Here is a 17,830-nt window from a genome sequence, read left to right as displayed (position 1 = left end):
CAGACCTTATCGGTCCGCTCAAGCGAGGAAGTCCACGCTCGAGCGGGGATTGTGTTTTCTGAAATTTTGTTTATGCGTTCTGTGTTTCGTTTTCCGTCATCTTTCACTTGTAAGCACTCTTAGGCATGCATTGAGCATTGTAAATGAGTTAAAGAGATAAGAATGAAGCCTAAAAAGGAATATGCGAATTAAGGAACAGATTGAATTGTTTGTGACCCTTTTGTGTTCATGGAATGTGTAGGGTCGAGCCCCAGGGCAAACCAACCAACCGATCACTATGAGTAATATCTTACAAAGATATCTGAAATATGTTGTTGTCCAATTACTTACTTCTATGTAAGTTGTATAAGTTCGTTGATTCGATTGGTGGACACCGTTTTGACATGAATGAATGGGCCGAAGGCCATTTTGATATGAATGAATGGGCCAGAGGCCGTTTGACTTGAATGAATGAGCTAGAGGCCGTTTTGACATGAATGAATGGACCGAAGGCCGTTTTGACATAAATGAATGGGCCAGAGGCCGTTTGACTTGAATGAATGGGCTAGAGGCCGTTTTGACATGAATAAATGGGCCGAAGGCTGTTTTGACATGAATGAATGGGCCAGAGGCTGTTTGACTTGAATGAATGGGCCAGAGGCCGTTTTGACACAAATGAAAGTTTGAATGGGCCAAAGACCAGTTTGCCATGGAAAGAAAATGGGCTAAAGGCCAGTTTGTCATCTGAATGGGCCAAATGCCGTTTTAACACAAATGAAAGTTTGAATGGGCCAAAGGCCAGTTTGTGGGGAACCGTAGTCACACGACTTAAATTGTGTATATGCGTTAAATAGAAATATGAATTGGGCCCAAGGTCGTTTGAAGTATGTTGTTCTACATATCGTTTGTATAACTTCTTTATTTGATATTATTCACTAGGCTTTCGCTTACGCTCATTCATGTGTTTGTAGGTGAGCCAAGAGAAGTCCAAACCCAGCCCTAGTGAAGTCTATGTGGAACAACAAAAGTTTCGAAGAGTCAGCCCTTGTGTCTCATGCACGAGACCCGGCTTCACCCCTTTTGTTATGTATTATATTCTGTCATGTTGGCGAAGACCTTGCATCTGTTGTATATAGTTTTGATGGGTTGACTTAAACTTATATGATCCTGTATGTACAGAATTATATGCTACTGTATTTCTGTTGTGAGTTATTAATGTATATATGTATGGTTTGTTTTGATGAGCCATGTAAGCACAGCTCTATGGACAAAGTTTTAAAATTGCTTCCGTTTGGCCTCCATTAACTCTGTTAAAATACGTTTGGTTTGGTTTGAGGCCGTAGATAATCTCATGATTACTGGCCGGTTATGTCCTTAACCCACGAGGGCGGGTTCGAGTTATGACATGGGTGGTGGTGGCGGAAGACGGTGGTGGAAAATGGTGGCAGGTGATGGCTAGTGTTGGGTGGTAAAAAAAAAAAAACTCAAAACATAAACTCATTTTTTGATTTTACATTTTTTGGCCAAATTTATAAACTGAGACCACTGATTTATAAATCAAAAATTTACGAAACAAATTTTTATTTGAGTTTTTAAAATTTTTATAAACGTAAGACGGTGGTAGAAAATGGTGGCGGGTGGTGGTGGCAGGTGGGTGGCGGATGGAGGGTGGTGGTGGCGAATAGGTGGCGGGTGGTGATGGTGGGTGTGTGGGTGACGGTGGCGGGTGATGGGTAATAGCAAGTGGGTGGTGTTGGTGGTGGTGGCATGTGGTGGGTGGTGGTGGCAGGTGAGTGGCGGATGGCACGTGGGTGGTGGGTTGTGATGGGTAGGTGGTGGCGGTGGCGGGTGGGTGGGTGACGGTGGCGGGTGGTGAGTGGCAGCGAGTGGGTGGTGGTGGTGGTCTTGGTGGGTGGTGGTGGCATGTGGGTGGCGGGTGGGTAGTGGTGGTGGTGGTGGTGGCGGGTTGCTGGTAGTAGGTTATTAGTGGTAGGTGGCTGGTGGTGGTGGTGGGTGGCTGGTAGTGGCGGGTGGTGGCAGGTGGGTGGTGAGTGGTGGTGGCGGGTGGTGGATGGTAGTGGCGGGTGGTGGGCGGCGGGGGGTGGATGGCAGGTGAGTGGTGGTGGTGGTGGTGGTAGCCAGGGGTGGGTGGGGGTGGCGGCGGCGAGTGGGTGGCAGGTGGGTGGTGAGGGGTGGGTGGTAGTGGCGGAAGACGGTAGTGGAAAATGGTGGTGGGTGGTGGCTAGTGTTGGGTGGTAAAAAAAAAAAAAAATTGAAAACTTAAAACGGAAGCACATTTTTTGAGTTTACATTTTTTGGCCAAATTTATAAACTGAGACCATTGATTTATAAATTAAAAATTTACCAAACAAGTTTTTATTTGAATTTTTAAAATTTTTGTAAATATAAATAGAAAGCTGAGATTGGTAACGTTTACGTAACATTTGGTAACGTTTACGTTTTCAGTTTATATTTACAAAAATTTTATAAACTGATTTTTGTTTATTTTTAGAAAAACATAAACTACAAACGCGTTTAGTTTAGACAAAATGTTTTTAAAAATTTAAAAATATAAAAAGGAGTGAGAAATGGCAAATGGTGGCGGGTGGTGGGTGGTGACGAGTGGTGGCGGCGGAAGAGGGTGGTGGAAAATGATGGCGGGTGGTGGTGGCGGAAGACGGTGGTGGAAAATGGTGGCAAGTGGCGGAAGACGGTAATGGAAAATGGTGGCAAATGGCGGGTGGTGGCGGCTGAAGACGGTGGTAGAAAGCAGTGACGGGTGGGTAGATGGTGGTGGCAGGTGGGTGGTGAATGGAGGGTGGTGGCGGGCGGGTGGTGGTGGTGGTGGTGGTGGTGATGGGTGGGTGGGTGACGATGGCGGGTGGTGGGTCGTGGCGAATGGGTGGTGGTGGTGGTGATGGCGGGTGATGGGTGGTGGTGGCGAGTGGGTGGCAGGTGGGTGGTGGTGGTGGGTGGTGGTGGCATGTGGGTGGCAGGTGGGTGGTGAGGGGTAGGTGGTGGTGGTGAGTGGGTGGCAGGTGAGTGGTGGGTGGTGGTGGTGGTGGTGGTGGCGGCGGGTGGCGGGGAGTGGGTGGTGGTGGCGGGTAGTGGTGGCAGGTGGTGGTGGGGGGTGGGTGGTGGGTGGTGGTGGCGGAAGACGGTGGTGGAAAATAGTGGCAGGTGGTGGTTAGTGTTGGGTGGTAAAAAAAAAAAAAACTAAAAACTTCAAAACGAAAACACATTTTTTGAGTTTACATTTTTTAGTCAAATTGATAAACTGAGACTACTGATTTATAAATCAAAAATTTACAAAATAAGTTTTTATTTGAATTTTTAAAATTTTTGTAAATATAAACTGAAAACTGAAAACGTTGCCGTTTGGTCACACTTACGTTTTCAGTTTTCTGTTTATATTTACAAAAATTTTAAAAACTCAAATAAAAACTTGTTTGGTAAATTTTTGATTTATAAATCAGTGGTCTCAGTTTATAAATTTGGCCAAAAAATGTAAATAAAAAAAATGTGTTTTCGTTTTGAGTTTTAAATTTTTTTTTTTACCACCCAACACTAGCCACCACCCGCCACAATTTTCTACCACTGTCTTCCACCGTCACCACCCACCACCCACCCCTACCACCTGCTACCACTACTCACCACCCATCTGCCACCATCACCCACCCTTCGCCACCACCACCTACCTGCCACTACTACCCACTCTCCGCCACCACTACCCACTTGCTGCCACCACTCACATGCCACCCATTCGCCACCACCACCCACCCCTCACCACTATCACCACCACCCACCACCCACTTGCCATCCACCTGCCACCACCTACCACCCGCCACTACCATCCACCGCCCGCTACCACTACCCGCCACCTACCTGCCACCACTACTCACCACCTACCTGCCGTCGCCATCCACCACCCGCCACCACTAGCCACCTACCACCACCAAGCACCTGCCACCCACCCGCCACCACCACCCACCACCACTACCACCACCCACCACCACTACCACCATCACCCATCACCTACCCGCCACCCACCTGCCACTACCATCCACTCGCTACTACCCACCACCCGCCACCGTCACCCACCCACCCACCACCACCACCACCACCCACCATCTACTCGCCACCACCCACTACAACCTGCCATCCGCCACCCACCTGCCGCCACCACCCACCACCCACCACCACCACCACCACCACCCACTCGCTACCACCCACCACCGTCACCCACCCACCCGCCACCACCCGCCACCCGCCGCTCACCTGCCACCCGCCGCTCACCTGCCACCACCACCATCACCACCCACTCGTTACCACCCATCCACCCACCACTACCACCACCACCCGCCATCTACCGGCCACCACCCGTCATTCACCACCCACCTACCACCACCACCACCCGCCACTACCACCACCACCACCCATTCGCTACCACCCATTACCAACCCGCCACCGTCACCCGCCCACCCACCCACCACCACCCACTCGCCACCATCCACCACCATCCGTTACCCGCCACCTACTATCACCACTTTCCACCACCGTCTTCTGCCGTCACTTACCACCAATTGCCATTTCTTACTCTTTTTTATATTTTAAATTGTTTAAAATATTTTATCGATTACTAACTGTATTTGTAGTTTATATTTTTTTTAAAATAAACAAAAAAATCAATTTATAAAAGTTTTATAAATATAAACTAAAAACGTAAATAAATGTTACAGGGAACTAACTTGTCCTCTTCTTCTTATGGTGCTCGCGGAGGTTTTTCTCTCGTTCTATCTTTCTTTCTTGTTTAATTAATTTCCTTAGTTAGTCTTTCTGAATCTTGTGTTGTGTCATCGGAAATGCGATGCGAGGGCATTTGATTGACACTGTGAGACTTGCTATTGAATTTATTAGGTTTGGAGGAGGCTGTCGCAGCTACAGTTCGAGCATATCGTTCGAACAAAAGATATTGAAACTGGAAGAAGATAATCAGCTGGCTGAAGAAGAGATAGCCAAGATTCGGCGCGAAGTCGATGCTGCAAAACAGAGTTTTTTCAAGATTCCTGACGCTCTTAAGGGAATGCAGAAGATGGATCCCAATGGTATATTAATCTTTATTTGTTTACTACTTTTTAATCATTTCTTCATTCTTTTAGTTTATTATTATTATTTTTTAACTTCTTGTATTGATTGCCTTTTTCATAATGGCAATTAGGTATATATGTCAATAAGAACCTGAGATTGGAGAATATTCAAGTTTATGGCTTTGACTATGACTATACATTGGCACATTACTCTGCTAACTTACAGAGTTTGATATATGAGCAAAGAACATTTGGTTAATGAGGTCTGGTACTATATTGGAGTATTGCCTTATGTTATCAATGTTGATGTTTTATGAGCTATGCTGAGTACTCATTGCGATTTTCATCTTTTTGGACTATGTTGTTGTGGTGCTTTCAGCTTAGGTATCCTGATAGTTGCTTGGAATTCAAATATGATCCCACCTTTCCCATTAGAGGCTTGTACTATGACAAGCTAAAAGGGTGCCTTTTGAAGTTGGATTTCTTTGGGTCAATTGAGCCTGATGGATGCTACTTTGGTCGGCGCAAGGTACTTTACTGTATGCATTTTCAATACTTTAAAGAATCACCTAGATTAAGTTACGACAGGGAAAATTAGGAGGGTTGGAAAGGACTTTACTGCCTGGTGTCTGGCAGAAAAGATGCATTGCAAGAAAAGACTTGTACTCACTGACATCAGATTGTATACAAAAAAATCCGTTGGATTTCCGTGAAAAGAACTTCTAAAATGTTCCCATTTCCAAGCTAACCAAAAGAACACGTGAAACAAATTTTTGATCCTTCGTTTATATGTAATTGAGTAATTGATGTATTCTACCCAATTTTGAAAAAATTGTTATCTTTAATTGTTTTAATCCATATGAATTTACAGTTTACCAAGAAGGAAATAGAACAAATCTATGGCCCAAGACATATTGGCCGTGATCAAGCACGTGGACTCGTCAGTTTGATGGATTTCTTTTGCTTTAGTGAGGTCAGATTTATTGTTGTTGCATATCTATAATTATGTAGCCTCAATTCATTTTGTTGGTTCTTCCTGTCTTCCTTTTCTTGTTCTTACTTTTGTCTTCATTCATTTAGTTTCATGGTTTTAATTCCCAATTTATCATTTGACTGTGGGATGCTCATTCAGAAATTGTTTTATAATACACACACTTTGGCTTGAACATGGTCGACAAGTTTGGCTCTTCACTGCTAGAATTTTCACATAAAATATGTAGTTGCATTGTTTCTAAGTAAATGTGAAATAGTCCATTTGAAACATTTTCAGGATTTCCCTAAACAAATTGTATCGAGGGAAATCATTGAAGTTATGTATTTCTTTAATGAACATACAATCCTCTATATTTTGTATAGGGTATAGTTAATTCAGTATCATGTCCCAGATTTTCGTCTTCTTCACTCCTTTTAATAATCTGACTGTAAACTCATCCATGCATGTGAAAAATGGGATAATCTGTGTTATTTATCCATTTTTTAAATTGGGTGTTTATATTCTCTTTTGTTTATCCCTTAATTACAGAGCATGGTAATTTGTTTTTCCGTCTTATGCTGTTCTCCTTTTCCATTTGTTAGAGACAGTGACGTAGGAGAAGTGCAGCAACACATGCTCTCTAACTCTTAACAGAGTGCGCAAAATTAATGTAGGGTGGCATCATGGCATGGTAGGATTATTCAGGGGTGGATTACTGGTAGTTTATGAAGTTGGAATGGTTGGCAAAATTATAGAAGTTATTAAGGTTTTGTTGGGTAACAAAAGGGCAGGGATTGAGATGAAAGATGGGAATTTGTGGACAGATCAGGGGCTGATTTTGTAAATCTTTATATCTTAGGTGAATTGTTTAGGGTTGTAAATTAGGATAAAAATTTAAAGAAAAGGTAAATTAGATCGTGTTTGGAGGTTTGAAGGCTTAAAATCATGGTATTAAAAACCAGCCGAGTTGTAGGGTAGTGGCCGCTTCGGACCGGAATTTTGGAAGCCCGAGTAGGTTACACCCCGCTTTACTGTGCTGAATCAAAATTGCCGCTGAATAGTCTGGTTCACTTTATTTTCAAATAAAAAGAAATTTATTTAAAATCTTAAACCTTGCCAGATTGTAACTATCTATATGGCTTTAAACGCATTGTATGCTGTAGTAGCCTATTAAAAAGAGATGTAGCGCCTCAAGTTGGTTTGATTGCCTGATGTGGGATTGCTGTATTTTGTATAGAAGCAAAGAAATGAAACGGGTGTTTATAATTGACTTGTGATGGCTCATAGCCCTTCTCTACTCAATTTGGGATTGATGCCATATTGATAAAACGCAAAGCCAAGCTCCACATTTTCTTTCCTGAGCATTTTCCAGTGCATCAATCCATCTATTGCTTGTTAAGTGTGTATTTTTTCGGGGGGGGGGTTAACATTAATTTTATTTATTCATAAGCAATACATATTTTTAGATGTCACAATATTGATTAAAACATGACAAGTTAAGATTAAACCCTATATATAGACTATAGGCAACTGTAACCTAATAGAACATCGACTTCCAATTAAGAAACTGAGACATGATTTCATAAGCTGAGTTTTGGAAGAAATGATAGAAGACCAAATGAATGCATTCATAGAAAATCATAAGTGGCATGACCATTTTAGACCTTATGGGTTCTGATATAGGATAAATGACCTGGGAGTCACGGGTTCAAACATACAAAACTTTTCCACACATGGGGGTAAGACTGCACATATTTAACCCTCTCTAGATCCACAGTGGTGGGAACCTTGTGCACTGGGACTGCCCTTTTTGATGTAGGATAAATGACATCATCATAGATGGCATTATGTGGATGCATGTACTGGACAATTAAAGAATGAAAAAAATTTGTAAACGTTGAGTCGTGTGCCTTCTAATGTAGAAATCTTCTTGTGTTCACATGACAAAAACTGTAACGCCCTCAAAAATAAACCCATTATATATACATCATTGACATGCATTATTTAAAGAAAACAATTTATTAATTCATTCATCAGAGTATTACTAAATAGAAGCATTACATGTAACATCGAATAAAATGCCCTACAGGCTTACATCCTTCCAAGCCAACACTTGGATACAAAATATGAGTTTTAACTCAATACAAGAAAAGCCCTAGGCTTGAATGTTTATATGTACTAATTAATAAAGACAATTAACTAAGATAGTCTTCTTCAAAATCCAGAAACCGAACCCTCCCAAGCTAAGTCCTTGGAGGTAGCTTATCACCTGAACCTGAAAATGATGTTCCCATAAAGGGTCAGCCACAGCCCAGTAGAAATATACTAAACCACATATAAGCAATGAATAAAGCAATAGCATTCAACAGATGGTTAACCAAGATAATCAATTACTTCATTTTACAGTCTCATGACACTATTGTCTAACGCCTGCTTTACTTTCCAATTTTATCAATATGGCTCAGAACCTGGCCAAACTTACAACAGTGAATTACATATATCATATTCACGTCCTTCGAATATCAACAAACATATGAGACTCAAGCTCAAATCAAAACACTTCATACTTCCAGATTGATACACATTTTAGTGCTGTATCAATAAAACATTTCAATATAGATAAGCACACATAAAAGTGATGCTAATGGAGTCCATCCCCTATCTCCTCCCAAACAAAATCCGGTTTAGAGGTCCATCCCCTATCTTCCCCTAAACTGTGGAGTACATCCCCTATCTCCTCCAACACAAAACAATGTATGCAAATGCAATGCTCAATCAATACACGTAATTTCTGTATCAATGCAATAGTCAAAATTAATGACTTAACCAATGTGATTAGTTTCAGTTATTCCTAATCCACATGCAATGTCTACAACAATCACGACTATCCTCCACCGATAGCCCAAAACAGTTATTTCTAAACTGAAAATAACTATGTCAACAATTCAATAGACAAATGATTCAAATTATCCAACTACGCCATTTAATCAATAAATTCCCCAATTCCATGAATTTAACCATCTTTTCCCAATTCCATGAATTAATTATACAAATTAATTTAATAATACAACTAGGGTTTTTCCCAAAATTTACCAAAGTAGCCCCAACATATCAAAATACCAAAACTTAGAACAAAACCTATAAAATGGAGTAGGAAATCCCTACCTCGAAGAAATAGCCCCAAAAGAGAAGATGGAGATGAAAGCCCAAACTCCAAAGTGCTCCAAACTACCAACAATTCAGATTAAATGGAAGCCCTCGACCCACTCTATCTTTTTAATAAAGGATCTAAAGTAGAAACTCACTCTAAGTAGATCAATCCTAAGAGAGAAGGTGTGTAGAGGGAGAGAGAACTCGTAACTAGGGTTTTGGAATATGAAAATGCAAGAAAAACAGATCTGAAATACGCTGCTGCCTATTTAAACCTGACAGACTCGCTCGAGCGAAGACTTGGTCGCTCGAGCGACAAGACACAGTAAAGATACGCTTGAGCCAAGAAAACCTTGCTCGAGCCAACAACCCAAAAGCTCGCTCGAGCGAAAGAAAACTCGATCGAGCGAAGAACTCAAACCCTCAGGTCTGTAACCAGACTCACGCTCGAGCGAAGGAACTATTGCTCGAGCGAAGAACGAACTAACTCGCTCGAGCGAAGAAAAGCTCGCTCGAGCCAAGAATGCACAGCTACAGGTCCAAATAAGACGCAACCTCTCGCTCGAGCTACCAAACCCCGGCTCGAGCGAAGAACCAAAAATAACAGCTCGCTCGAGCGACAAACTCCTCGCTCGACCGAAGATCCAAAATTCTGGACAGCAACACCTGGTTTCTAAGCCCAACCAACCTGAAACAAACCTGCCCAACAAATCCTATAAGTCCAAATGAGCAAATAAGGGACAACAACAACAATAATACAATGACAGAATCTACGGAACCTAAGTCCGGATACAATAATCAAATGGGAGAAGACCGAGGTCGCTATAAAAACTTTTGTGGCTCCTTTCTTTTGATTGACTAACTTTAGATATAAGTTTGGTGCTGGCTTCAATTGAAATGTATGATCTGAGTCAGTATTCATGAATATAAGAAAATTTATGTATTTTTTAATAGGCCATATAAGAAAATTTATTCTACCTGTTTAATACTAGAATCATGAGTTCAATTAGAATTTATCCTCTTATGTCCAAAACCATATATTATTGACTTTAATTTAAAATATCAAGTGTGATCATTCCCATCCAATCAAAAAAGCTTCTCCCCCCCCCCTATTGGATGAATGGATTTCCTGATTTTGATGAACTGCAAGATAGAAAAAATCTTTGTTTTTTTAATTTTTATCAATTTTATCAATTATTTGAGTCTTTACTATTTTCATTGTTATTGGTATCAACATTGATCAATTCAACTTAGGTTGCATTCTTAGTTTTTTTGTGCCATTAATGATAGATTTTATAGAAATGGAAATGTAACACTCAATTATACAGTTTGAACACAAAACCTTTACATATGGTGGAATGACATATTCCATTAAATATAGTTTATACATATATATTCTCTGGAAGATTTGTGTGCTCAATGCAAAAGAACTGAGTTGTTCACGAACAACTCAAGCTTGGCTCTTTTAAAACTCGTTTAAGATCGAGCCAAATTACATGATTGTTCCATTCCCTGATATACATGAAAAAGAAAAGAAAAAAAGTAATCCGTTGTCTTTTATTTTAAGCACTGTTTCTGTCCTTTAGTCTTTTGTTTACAGTGCATATTTATATATACAGCATGGATTCCGTTGCATTTATGCTTATCGTTTGCCTGGAATTTTCATTTCTAGGTCAGCAGAACTATCTCTGTAATTTTTATTTATTTTCTTGTTAATTGCGCTTGGTAATTTTTCTCTTCTTGCCCTGAATATGCTTTTTGTTTCTGATTTCGTAGGCCTGCCTTATTGCTGATATTGTGCAACATTTTGTTGACGCAAAGCTCGAGTTTGATGCACCCTATGTCTATCAAGATGTAAATCGTGCAATTCAGCATGTTCACGGAAGTGGCTTGGCTCATAGAGGAATTCTATCTGATCCGCAAAGATACCTAGTTAAAGATGTGCGCGATGATGAACTCTATTCTAATATTTGTATAATTTTCTTTTATTGTTTGAGGTCTCCTGTTCTTAACTCATTCTCAGGTTAGTGATGGCTCATTGTAAAATGGGACAACGGCTATACTAGTATATTTGGTTAATTTTAATCTATTACACTGGACACTTGAAAAATTGTTATTGTATGGTTAAACCTTGGAGAGTCAGCTGCAACGCTTTCTCAGGATGCTAAAGGAAAATGGGAAGAAACTTTTCTTGTTGACCAACTCTCCGTATTATTTTGTGGATGGAGGGATGTGTTTTATGTTAGAGGTGACACTCAGAAAAAATATCCCCTGATCACCTTTATTTTTATATTCCTTTTGTATTTGCATCCTTCTACATATTGCTGGAACTCCTGGAGATTTTTTGTAGTTTCAATTTGGACTTTGTGGTTACTGTTTTTGAAATTGAACTTTTGTCATGGTGATTATTGCTTGTCATTTAATTATGTATAAACTTTCCTAATTTTGTCAGCATTCTACTTTTGTGATTTGCCTATTGTTGACCCGTGTTATATTAAATGCAAATTGCAAACCATATACAGAAAACTGTATTGGGTAAGACACGTGCATATAAGAGCTCTAAAGCGAGCTCCAGTAATGTGGCAAGGAGTGGGGCGCACATGTGATGTGATGTGATTTGATGTGTGTGCCTATGTTTTTTTTTTCTTCTCTTGCCACTTCACTAGAGCTCTCTATCATTGTTGGTTTAGTTAAATGTAAAAAAACATTAACTACATTAATGAGTAAGAAGTAGGGATAACTCTAGGATTTTTTGGGGGGCAACTTGTATGGCCGAAGCCCTAAGCAGGGATAACTCTAGGATTTGCTGATCCTAACAGTACATTGTACAGCAGAGTTCTCAACCCTAGAGAGGGATCCTCCATGTTCGCTTCTGGACAAGTTATCCCAAACCTTATAAAACTAGTTCACACATTTATTAGCCTCTGTAAGTCTGGACCACGTGATACTGATGCCGTGCGTGGCCTTCAGATGGCAGTGTTCTCAAGATTGTTGTTCCTAACTCTAAACCACTTTAGTATCCAGTTGATCACCAGAACGCTTATCTAATAGAAAATAAAAGAAACTGGGCATGCGTATTAGAATCTGATACCGTTCTTTGTTTGTGCACGCGGGCTCGAAAAAAAATTGTTGTTTATCATGTGCATCAGTTGTATTTTAAGATTTGAATTACCCCCTCCTTAACATTCGTGAAGATTGTTGCATCTAGGTATTTAAAATTGCATAACTTTTCTTGATTGTTTAATAAATATATATTATATGTATTTGTGTCTTCTATGCTAGGTGTGTGTTAATTTTCTGTCGTTGTCAATCAGTCTCTCTGGGACAATTTTAATGTAAACCACGAAATGTTTATATGTCATGTTATTCTCCCATTTCCAATAGAAGTCAGATCCTTTGTGGCAGTCAAAACTCTACATTTTCTCTCAAGTTGCAATGTCAACCCTTCGTCAATGATTCCTGTTCAATTTGAATGGAATTAAATTAAACATGTGGTTGTTACATGACTTAATTTGGTAGCACATTAAATCTTTATCCCACCATATTTCTCTGAAGACTCACTTTAATCCCTAAGATTTGATATGACAGATCAACTAATTTTTAAGTCATGCGATAGACCCATGGTCAGTTTCAGTTCATCTAAGAAGTATCGACACTTCTAAGAAGGTGGTGTGTCTGTGTTGGACAAGTGTCGGACACCGATACTCATCGGACATTTCATGACACATGTCCAAATGTTTAGATATTATTTTAAAATTGTTTTTTAACACAAGCTGTCGGGCACACTTGGGACCCTTGGGGACAGGCATGACCATTGCTTAAACATATATGAAACAGAAACACATTACAATTTTGAACAAAATAACTAAAAGGATACAATGATAAAAGAACAGCTTTAAACTTTAGATAATAGTGTTGTGTTGCAGTTTTTAAATTCTATTTGTAATGATAATATCTATGACATATCTAAAATATATAAAATTATATAATTTGTGTGCTCCTCACATATCGTATCCTGCATTTTTTTTAAAAATCGTCCTATCAATGTGTCCGTGTTGTATGTGTGTAATTTCATGTCATGTGTCCATGTCCATGCTTGTTAGCTGTTCCTCTTCTAAATGGAAGTTGATAGAGTATTGACATTGAAATTTGACCAGAATTACAGGGTTGCGACCATCAAAATTGGAAGTACATGAATTAAAGTGGAATTTAAGGTAAAATACAACGATGCAAACTGTAATTTATCCTTTACCAATTTAGCATTATGTACCCATTGGTTTTTGTTTTTCTTTTTTCTCCCACATTTGTGTGTCGAGTATTTTGTTTCCTTTTTTTTTTGTTTTTTTGTTTTGGGTTGATTTTTTCTTACTTTTTCTGAATTTCTATTGCTGATCTATATGGAAACACTGAAATTAAGTTTTTTAGTTGTCTTTTTACATTTGAATTAGGATTCTTTGGGTGAAAGAGACTCCTGGAGGGAGCTTTTTGATGTTGTGATTGCTAAAGCGAATAAACCAGAATTTTACACATCCGAGAATCTGTTCCGATATTTTCTTCAACTCTAAGCTCTCCAGCTGTTTTGTCACATTTTTACATTAAAAAACGGCATATTGCTTTCTTGTGCTTCCTACTTTGACAGTTTCCCTCAAAATATTTCCGATCTTTGTTTTTTAATTAAACCTTTTAAAGGACTGATTGTGTGATGTAATTTTGCTTCTGTAATTTGTGGGCTCATTTTGTTGAATTCTCTTATAGTTTTAACATTGCAATTTTGTGTTTTTTTTTTGTGTACTTCTTGCCTCTACATGGGCTTTGTCCCTTTTCAAGGGTTTTTAATGGTCATAGAAGCCGCATTTGAGGTTGGATAGCAGCTATGAATCTTGAAATTGGTTTTGACAGCTGAGGTTCTTTGAGGTGCTATTCTCTTTAATTTAGTTATATTACTTGGACTTAGGTGAGAGTGGGCCTGGGCGCAACGGTAAGGTTGCACCATTGCAACCTGGGTTTCACAGGTTCAAACCACAGAAAAAGTCTCTCTGCACCTAGGAGTAAGGCTGCATGCATTTGATGCTCCGCAAACCCCGTAGTAACGGGAGCCTTGTGCATTGTGACTGCCCATTACTTGGTCTTAGGAATGTACATCAAATGTGGATACATGTCCAAGTGTCAGGTTGATTCATTGCCAAGTCCAAAAGATACAAGGACACGACAAAATGTTCATATTTTTCTTTGTTTTTGTTTGTGCTGTAAATAAAATGGTACCGTTACGTAACATTAAGCATCAAACATGGGTAATTTACTCTATTTGTGACAACTATCTAACAAAAGTAACATAGTAAAAGAGTTTTGTTTGTATGTACAACTATATAGTAAGCTTGAATTTCTAGACATGTTTGCTAGGTGTGTGTCTAATGAAATATGCTGGACACACATTCCATGTAGTACTAACACAAAGGCTAAACATTAAAACAACACGATGTGAAAACCCAGCATGGTAAATTTTTTAAGTAGAACTTGGATACAGCAGTATGTAAATATATTTTTCATACATATTGAACTAGAAGATACATATGATATATTACTAATTATTTTCCAACTCTTTTCTTCATATATATATATATATATATTATATGCATATGTTCATTACAATTAAAATCTTTGCATATATCTGAAAGTGCCTGCTAGATGCTTGAATTATAGTTGCTATATGTACAATGTTAACTCTCTCTTATTTCTTTCTAAAAAGGTTGTACACTTAGGCATAAGTTCATCGCATTTTTAAGAGTGTCAGGCAAATGCTCCTATTAACTGTCGGCTATGCATCTGAGAAGTTTCGGTAAAGTTTTTGAACATGTCCAAGCAGTAGCAGATGTGGCTAGCAGTGCCCAAGAAGTTTCATGTTCTGAAATGTTCTGAAGGGACACAGCTCCTTTACGTAAATGTCTGTGCTTCTTAGTATTCCTTACCCTTTTCGCGAGTGTTGTGTGTCAGACATCCAAAGAAGTTTGTGTAATAAACTAGTCCTCCCCCAACCTGCCCACCCACCCACCCACCCACCTGCACCCCAAAAAGGAAAAAGAAAAAGAAGCAGCAGCGAGTCTTGCATAGGAATAGTTGATGTAGAAACTATAGGCCTTGCCTTACTTTTCTTGCCTGTTCTCCTTGAACCTTAATTGTGTACCTCACGAACTGTTCTCCCAATAATGAAAACAAATTGGTTCGAGTTTCAAACTATTTTTTTCATACTGTTGCTGATGTAATAAAACAAATATCTTAAATGTCAAATTAAGTCCTATGCTTAAGTGTCATAAACTTTCTACTAGGTATTCCATTAGCTTAGGCTATTATTGGTCTTAGTCTATAAATAGGTGATGTAAGCTTAATTGTACTTAGTTTTAAATTGAGGAATATAGACATTAATTGAGCTAAGTTGCTCTGTTCTCTCTCTCTAACCATAGGGGGGGTTACCCCTAGGTTGGAGGTTTTGTTCACTCTTGATTTTAAACCTAATTGCAATTTTGTTCACTCATAGTTTTAAATTAAAGAATATAGACATCAATTGAGTCAAGTGCTCTGGTTCTCTCCCTAACTCTAGGGCTTAACCTTAGATTGGGGGTTTTGTTCTATGTCTCTTGATTTTGAACCTTATTGCAATTTTGTTGCCTGATGTAGTCAATTGAGTTAAGTGCTTTGGTTCTCTAACCATAGGGGGGTTACCCCTAGGTCGGGGGTTTTGTTCACTCTTGATTTTAAACCTAATTGCAATTTTGTTAACTCATAGTTTTAAATTAAAGAATATAGACATTAATTGAGTTAAGTGCTCTGGTTCTCTCTCTAACTCTAGGGTTTACCCTTAGATTGGGGGTTTTGTTCTATGTCTCTCGATTTTGAACTTGATTGCAATGTTTTTGCCTGATGTAGTAAAACAAATATCTTAAATGTCAAATTGAGTCCTATGCTCAAGTGTCATAAGTTTTCTTCTAAGTATTCCATTGGTTGGGCTGTTAGTGACCGCAATCTATAAATAGGTGATGTAAGCTTAATTGTACTTAGTTTTAAATTGAAGAATATAGACATTAGTTGAGCTAAGTGCTCTGTGTAACCCTAGGGGTTACCCCCTAGGATGGGATTTTGTTCTCTCTCTCTGTCTATATATATATATATATTGAACCTGATTGCAATTTTGTTTTGCATTCGTTGCGTTCTTCCACTTTGTTTAATTCTGTCTTTCGTATCCTTCTTGTCTTTATTTTCTGAACTCCATAGAGATTATTTTATGCTATACTGATGAATTCTTTTGGTTATCTTTCCATTGTTTGTTTTGGGACTTTGTGTAGCTGTTATGATGAAGAGAAGGATACCTTAGCTTTCTCAAAGGTGGATTCATTTCTTCCAGATAGAGTATACTACCACGGATTCCTTAAGTTCTTCCTCCAAATTACAAAGCGGAATGGTCCAGAGGTAATTCATTTTGGACATGCTTGTTGGACAAGATAATAATTGAAAGATTTCAGTCACTTTTGCAAATGTACCTCTAAATTAAACTTAGTTATGTGTTTTTTTATAATTGCTAATATTTATTTTCCTCCTAAACCATAATATAGCTAATATACTTTGAGGATCATCTATATAGTGACTTGCGAGGGCCTTCAAAAGCTGGGTGGCGTACTGCTGCCATCATCCATGAGTTAGAAGTATGTCTTCAATTCCATTAATTACAAGTGGCTTTTTCATTTCTTGCCAGTACTTTCCAAAAAAACCAATTAATCACATTTGTTCGTGTACTTGGAAACTTTTGACGGTTTGTAATGTTGAATATTGATTTTGAGAAGAGGTGATCTCGAAACTTGATTCTTTGATTATGTCTTCTTCTAGTAAACAAGATATCCCTATTTATCTAATTACTGAATCTAATCTTGAACATCTTTTCTTTTCATCTTTTTAAAATTATTTATTATTATCCCTATTTATCTTTTTTATTTTATCTTTTGATGGTTTTTTCATCTTAATATTATTATTATTATACATATGTAATTTTTGTATTCTTTGCATCATCTTGATGCTTTTCTAATAAAGTTTCTTTATTTATTCAAAATATATATATATATATATATATATGTATATATGTACTTTGCCCACTAAAAAATTGATATTCATGATTAGAACATAAAGTTAGTTCAATAGAAGTTGAAAGAGAAAAATGCTATTTTTTTCTTTTTTGTTTTCAGAAGAGTTACTAATGGAAAATAATGTCTGGCACAACACTGTCGAAAACATGAGGCAAGAATGCGTTGAGGCAAGAATGCGTTGAAGCATGAATTGACCTAGCGATGTGAACCTTAGGGGAGGTGCACTAGTGAGCGACGTCCTTTCCTGCTATGATGCGCAAAGCCAAGCTTGATAGGAGCCCGAGCTAAGAGAATTGAACAAACCTTTGAACGAATCTTAGGATTGAAAATGGATAATTTGCAATCATGATTCACGATGTTTAGATACATCATAAGAAAATCATCCAGCTCCAACTTATCTTAAAAATCTCTTCTTTTATCTTAGATGAAAACGGTGCTCCACAACTCATAGCATAGCTGCTGCTTCTTCTTCTTCTTCTTTTTTTTTTTTTTTTCAATCTACAACAAAAATA

General features: G+C 38.7%; 1 non-coding gene across 1 annotated transcript; it reads left to right on the top strand.

The window, feature by feature from the left end:
* Nucleotides 1-4,773: 4,773 nt before the first annotated feature.
* Nucleotides 4,774-17,284, top strand: LOC114294228 (uncharacterized). The gene is made up of 10 exons (XR_014348735.1): nt 4,774-5,084; nt 5,198-5,329; nt 5,446-5,595; nt 5,938-6,039; nt 10,966-11,212; nt 11,333-11,437; nt 13,355-13,403; nt 13,638-14,103; nt 16,527-16,650; nt 16,823-17,284. It is a non-coding gene; the product is annotated as an uncharacterized LOC114294228 (transcript).
* Nucleotides 17,285-17,830: the final 546 nt, after the last annotated feature.

The sequence above is a fragment of the Camellia sinensis genome, chromosome 13 (assembly GCF_055761805.1).
Source record: "Camellia sinensis isolate YWXY chromosome 13, ASM5576180v1, whole genome shotgun sequence".
In the NCBI taxonomy this organism is placed as follows: Eukaryota; Viridiplantae; Streptophyta; class Magnoliopsida; order Ericales; family Theaceae; genus Camellia; species Camellia sinensis.
The sequence above is the reverse complement of the archived record's forward strand: the minus strand, read 5'-3'. Positions and strand labels throughout refer to the sequence as shown.